This window comes from Chaetura pelagica, unplaced genomic scaffold (genome assembly GCF_000747805.2).
Source record: "Chaetura pelagica isolate M959 unplaced genomic scaffold, ChaPel_1.0 scaffold72, whole genome shotgun sequence".
NCBI classification, from domain to species: domain Eukaryota; kingdom Metazoa; phylum Chordata; class Aves; order Apodiformes; family Apodidae; genus Chaetura; species Chaetura pelagica.
In genome coordinates this window covers 199678-206519 of record NW_009952560.1, presented here as the reverse complement: position 1 = coordinate 206519, position 6842 = coordinate 199678, and the positions used below count along the sequence as shown (strand labels likewise).

Sequence of the window (6842 nt, the reverse complement as noted above, 5' to 3'; positions counted from 1 at the left end):
CAGGAATGCAGCCTTGGCTGTTTCCAGGCAGAAGCTGTCAGACACAACCCTGTCATTCCTCAACGTTCTAACTTTATCTGTTCTTACTATTTTATTGATCTGCTTTACAGAATGCAGGTAGTTTATATCTTTCATTTTTCCTATTAAACTTGACCTGCTTTTCTATAAATAGAATTTGTAGACAACTTATTGAAATTTACAATTATACCCTTTGTGCAGTTTATTTTCCCTCTGTTTGCATAACCTTGCTAGTCCAATGCCAAAACACAGATTCCATAAAAAGCAAAAAATACTCTTCCTATTGTAACTATGTTCAGCACTTTATTACTGACTACATCCTAGGCTAGCACAAAGCACTGTATATTTCTGCCTTGGATGAGAGACTCTAAAAAAAGGTGATTATTTCATATTTACACAAAAGTGTATGGGACTGGAAAGATTCAGAATATTCCCTGCTATCTGTTACACTCAGAGTCAGCCCTTATTCTGACTTGCTATGTGACTGCTTTGACATTCCTCTGGTCTCACATCAGCTTCCCAGCCCTTTTCCGCTGCTGTATGACGGCATCAGGCAGGAGCTGTACTTATCGGGGGCAGGGAATGAAAAGCAGGGCAGAACAAGTAGTCCAAGAAAGGTTCTGTTGAAAAAGGCAATCTTGTTGCAGACCAGAACATCAGCTTCCTCCGCCTCCACAGCAAAGTGAAAGGAATGTTCTCGCAAGGTGGGTCTGTCTCATCTGACAGCACTGCTGTGCTGAAAGCTGTGTGATCAGCCCTGCCAGCCAGACCCTGGTGCCCTGAAGATGGAATTAGGAAGCAGGTATCTCTGAGAAGGAAGTGGAGCAAGTTGGCAAAACAAACAAAAAAGGGAGGGGGCTGAAGTAGAGCTCTCAGCAGCCAGGGAAAAGCTCAGCCACATCTGCCTGGAGCCTGCAGCTCTGCTGGAAAAGGCAAGGGGGCCAAGAGGCATCATCTCCCAAACAGCTCCTGGGCTGCCTGCCTGTGCTGCTTTGTGGTGTGAGGAGATGACAGGAGGGAAGAGGCCTACACTGAAGGTTTGAACTTCTTTTCTGTGCTTTCAACAAGAAGCAGGACAGCACTGGACCTTTGCTCAAACCTCATGGAGCACTGGCAAGAATGTGTGTTGAGGAGTGCCCCTGCAGCCATTCAACTGGCACATAGTGATTGCTGAAGGGCACTGTCCCTGTCCTTGGCCTGCATGAATACCAGTATGTCCCCAGCCCTACACTGGATGTAGGAGGCTTCTAAACCTACACGGTAGAAAAGAACTGATCCACAAAATAACTCAGTGTTCAATTGTAATATTTTCTCATTCTCATAAGGCAGCAACTCTGCCTCAGAGCACTGTGTTACCTTCCCTGAACTGAATTGGTTGTGTTTAAGTCTGGGCTTAATGACTTGTCCAAATTCACCAAGGAAGCAGGTAGCAGAGTTAAGGAAACAAGATATTGCTCCTGATTCTACATCCCACACTTTGGCCACAAGCCCTTGTATCCTCTCTGATTTTAATGAACCAATTAGAACAGTTTTTACCCTGCTTATAATGACAGACTTGGTATTTTGCAAATAATCAGATATAATTACAGAGCAGAGTGAGGGAACTGAAGCCAAAGGAATACAAAACAGCTCAGTAACATTTTTCATTGCACAGTGGCAAAGGATGTCATTCCAAACCCCAGGGACACACTGCACGCTGAGTGCCTCCGCCTGCCAGGCAGCACACTGCTCTTTAAGGAGCCTGAACACCCCCAACAAACTGAACTTCTTGGCAGCAAAGTGCAGAGAAAACATGAGCTGAATAGAAACACATAAAGCCAGTATGTTGTAGAACTGATTTTTTAAAGAAAAATTGAAGTAGCTGTGTGTTAGAGGCCAGTGAGATTATGCTGACATTGGTTAGGGTGTGGATACAGTGAACTCCAGGGAGGCTAAGTTGCTTTCCCTGTAATATGGGGACTATTCTACACTAGTCTTGTTTAGGACAGCTCAAGTTCAAAACTTTCAGGATGACCTTCAGCCATCTGAGATAACAGCTCTTGTAACTTCAGTGGGTAAATTTAGCACAGATGTTTCTGAAAGCAGCTCCCTTACAAGGTACCCACAACAAGCTTAGAAAGTAGGAATGGTTTTGAACCTAAAAGGAATAAACCCAAACCTCTGTCTGCCTTATTCCAGTGCAGCCACTCATCACAAAAGCACTGGATTCACCACACACACAGACATCTGCTCTATTTATTATACCCAAAGATGTGGTCCAAAAACTATAAAATCCCAAAGAGACCAAAAGAATTCAGAGAAAAAAAAAATCCTGTAGTCTGTCTCTGACATTCCATCTGTGCAACTTTTTCACAGCATTCTTTAAGCAGACCTCTACAGATTAACTCCTGACATACTGGACGTGCATCCACTTAAGACCATCTACAGAAAACTAGTTCTCAATTTCACCATAAGCAATGGTGAATAAGCTACAGAGCAACAGGGAGAAAGGGGACAGCTCAATTCCAGTAAGGGAATGAGGAAGGCAGTCTCCTCTAGTGTGTGGGCAAATCAGAGGATTATGCACATGGCTGCTCTGTGATGACCCTGAAAAGTGGCCTCATCTCCCTGCTTCCTCTCCCAATCATTCTTTGTCTTGTCTGTTTAGACTGCCTACTTCTCAGGCCCAAAAGTCCCATCCTGTGCAGCTGAACTGTCCTAACATTACCTGTAGTCACCAGGAAAATAACACCACTTACATGAAATAACAGCTGATACTGTGCCAGTTACAGCAGCGTTTCATGAAAAGGACTATCCCTCAGCAAGGGTGGCAGGGAGAGACTGAGAGGGGCGAAGACTCTCAGAGCTTAAAAAAAATATATTTACAGTATAAGAAATTGCCAGGCCTAGTACACAGGGTGTCATATACTCTGAACTGTCTCTTTGAGGGCTGGGGTGTTGAAATATTTTTATGTTTAGATTTTTTAACCCTTCAACTTATGGGGCTGTCACTTGGACTGCCTTCAACTTCTGCTGAATTTTAGTGCTATTTGATCACTGCCTGGAAATTCCATTAACCCACTATTTTGGCCTAAAGCTTCTCAAAGAGAAAAAAGGATGTTTTTTGCACTCAATTCCCATAGTAATTCAATAAGCACTGAGCACACAACTCTCAGTGCTTCTCAAAATATATTTTTGTTTGAGTCGGGCCTTTGTTACATTCTCTCATAGGTCAATAATCCACCCTTCTTTACATATTTTCCTCTTAAGAAAGATTATACTAAGGCCTGCACATGCTGAGCCCTCTCTTTCTTCCATTATGCTTTTTCCTTTCACCTTCTCTTTTGCCTTCACAAACTCATGCTGAACTTTCTCCATCCCAAGGAGGCTACTCAAAACAAACAGGAGCTGTGAATTATTAACAGACTATAAATAGCATAATTTTTAATGATAGCCAAACAACCAAGATGCATGGGCTACTGCACAGATCACCTACCTTGGTCTTGTGAGCGACTGGCCTTAGTTGTTCCCTTACCTGTCATCTGTCAGGAGTGCTTTATAGAATAACAACTTTGAAGAGGGGGGACATAACTTGTGGGCCTGAAAAAGCACCATGGGTTTCTCTAGTACTTTGCATTTGACACTTAGTGTGCTGTTCAGTCTTCCAATGGTCTGTCTGTACAACCCAAACGACCACAACTAACTGAAAACAATCACCCCAGCTGTCCCTGAACAGGATAACCTTATTGGGACAGTTTGTGCAGGCTGAACGGGGAACTGCACAATAAGCAGAACTTGGATAGAAACTGTGATCTAAATTCTTGCTGATCTGTAGTAGAATTCATAAAGTGTAACAAACAGCCTTTCATGGGGGAAGCCTTCCAGCAGGAAGCCATAGCAATGGAAATGAATCACAGCAAGGACACTGCTGAGAGTTTTGCAAGTAGCTAGAAGTCAGGAAACACACGTGGGAAACACCTAGGCTCATTTTCCCAACCCCAGATAATATTACAAAGGCATACAAAGAAACAACAGCACCAAAACAAATTTCTATAAAAGCAGCAAGGTCTCTTATTTGGGATACAGACTAATTTCAGGTAGCGTTCCTAGTCCAGCCTAATGACTAACTGAATCAAAAAGATTTCAGTGAAGCTGGTTAAGAAACATGCAATCACAAATCAGTTAAAAAATCAGAGAAGAAAATAACAAACTAAATGTATTAAACTGGGTTCACCATGGCAGGATAAAAGAATGTGAAATAAGCAGATCGTGGTGCCTCAGTAGCCTGGGGAACAGCTCCATAACCTGGATCTTGAAAAGTATTTCCAAGACAGGCAGACCACAAAAGTCCTTTCATTTGTGAAAGCTTATTGCAGTGTGTAAAGTCTTGACGGAGAAAGATGGCACTGAGTTTATTAGCTTCCCAGCTGAATAGCACTGTGAAGACTTGGCAGCTGCATCCATAAAGGAAGATCATGGAAAACACATAAATCAGCCTCGAGTCATTGGCGCAGCCTCACACGCCCCTGAGCATGTGACTGTGTGGAGTATGCAGCCTGGTGCCACCCCTGATTCCACAGCTATGCCTCACCAGTGGAGCACAGTAAAAATCATCCCAAAAATCATCCAGTGTGGTCTACTTACAAGGTAAGTAAACATGACAAGAGTGCTGAGAAAGGAAAGTGCGAATTCTTTACAACCTCAAGTTTTGACTGAATTTTAGACATGTTTTATCAACCAGCATGGTACCTTGCAGACAGAACCCAGCTTTCCACTTCTTCTACTCTGGCTTCAAACATGAGACAACACCCCTTTCTGCCAGACATGAAAAGAAAAGGTGCTAGCAATGTCTGCAGGACAGGCTGTGACACCAAACCATTTCTAATAAGCTTGCAAAAACACAGGACTCTACATCTTACAATTTGCCTTTGTGTCCGTAACACACAAAACAGTTCCAAGACTGGCATTTCTACTCCAATGTTGTAAAGGCTGAACAACAGTGTAACTGCTAGAAAGCCTCATTGTTTGAAGATGCATTCGATTAAATGATATTAAAAAATTATTAATTAGATAATTCATTAGAAATTAGATTAAATTACATTCCTCTATTATACAAAGACCAGATTAAGTAAAGCAATAATCTCTTCTGGCCCTTACATCTATTACATCAATGACCAGGAAGCACACTGAGGAAGAAACACCAGCTGTTGCAGAAATACTTACAGAAACAGAGACTTTGATAATAAATTGCCAAATACTTTGCTTCTTAAAAAAAACAACAACACAAACTAACAAGAAAGCCAGCAGCAGGGTGACACTCCTACAAAGCTGCATAACTCAACTACTATCTCTCCCCAGCCACAACAGCCCCCCAAGGTAAGCAAACAGAACCCAACCTTATTCTGGTTGCATGTGAGGCTGAAAGCCTCAGGAGAAATCTTACAAAGTGAGTCATCTCAGCTACGAGATGGCCTCGTTCAAACATTCACAACTTATGAGTTACTCCAAAGCAGTGTTTCACAACATTCACTGACTACAAATCTGCCTTGTAACAAGAAGCTGATGAGGGATTCAGGGAAGATAGCTGCTCAGGGCCTTTCCATCGGCAGGCAGCAGAGAATCAATAGAGCAGGAACTGGATTATGCTGCTGAAAAATACTCTGTCCAAGTAGTGCTATGATGTGCTAAGAGAGTTTATACAAACCAGGGTTAATCCATGCCAGTGTTTGGACCACCAAACATTCAAAACTTCTTCCTGCTTTCTTTGACGTTGTCTCATTACATGATTTAAAAGATGCTTTGCTGGCCTTGCTTACATAAGGGTAATTTCCAATGTTGCTGCAGCTGAATAGCTAATCCATGCAGCTACTTCCATGCATCTACCTGCTAGGCCGCTACTTTGGAATCAAATCATAGTTATTATCTGCAGTTAATTTCCCTGCAATGTGCTCTTCTGAAATCCAAAGATAAAGCAAGGAAGATTCACCTAGAGAGGCAAAACTTCAATATACAAAAGAAGACAGGAAAAGGAACAGAAGGAGATAGGGGAATAGACAGGATATTAATACAAAATCACACAGAGAACGAGGCAGCTGCAGGGTTTCTTTCTCCAAGTTGTTTATGGAAAACTTCATTCATGTTAAATTCAAGTCTGTATCATAAACCAGCTCTTGCTGGATTTAGATGATGAACTATACGTGTATAGAAAGAAGCATCAAAGAGTAGGAAAGAGTTTGCCAGCCCCTAGTTAGGGAAGATGACACCAAGTGCACATCACTGCCCTAGACCCATTCTGCAAGGCAATCATGTAAGTTTTGCATATTTTTTGGTTTACGTGCTGCCTTGTAGTCCCATGGTCAAACAGATATCAGGGATGTCACAACCTGGCTTAAAAGATAATGAAGACAACCTCTATCTAACTCACCGTGGCAGGAATACTAACTGTTGCTGCTTGGGCGTTTAAGCAACATGAGAACATTTCTTACCCTGTCTGAGGACTCTGCAGTTTATCGACACAACCTCATCAAGCACATCCCCACAACAGCAGCTGTAAAAAGCCTAATAACTGCAACAATGGGGCAGGCTCTTCCCTGCACTGAGAACCCGCGTGTTTTGAGGAAGCCGAGTCACTACAGATCCAGCCACTACAGTTAAAACGTGACTCAACTTTTGGCAGAAACGGGATTGAAAGACGTTACTGGAACAGGCTGTAACCGCAGCCCAAGCCCTGCTCACCCCCACACACACACACATACAACCGCAACAGGGTCATTCCACAGCAAAGGCTGATTTCTAAGCATGTTTTGACCACCCGGAGGAACACAAACGGGCGCTTGGCAGGGGGG

General features: G+C 42.8%; 1 protein-coding gene across 1 annotated transcript in view; it reads left to right on the top strand.

Moving 5' to 3' along the window:
- WSB1 (WD repeat and SOCS box containing 1) overlaps positions 1–6842 on the top strand; it is a 34200-nt gene that overhangs the window by 18576 nt on the left and 8782 nt on the right. The window lies entirely within an intron of this gene.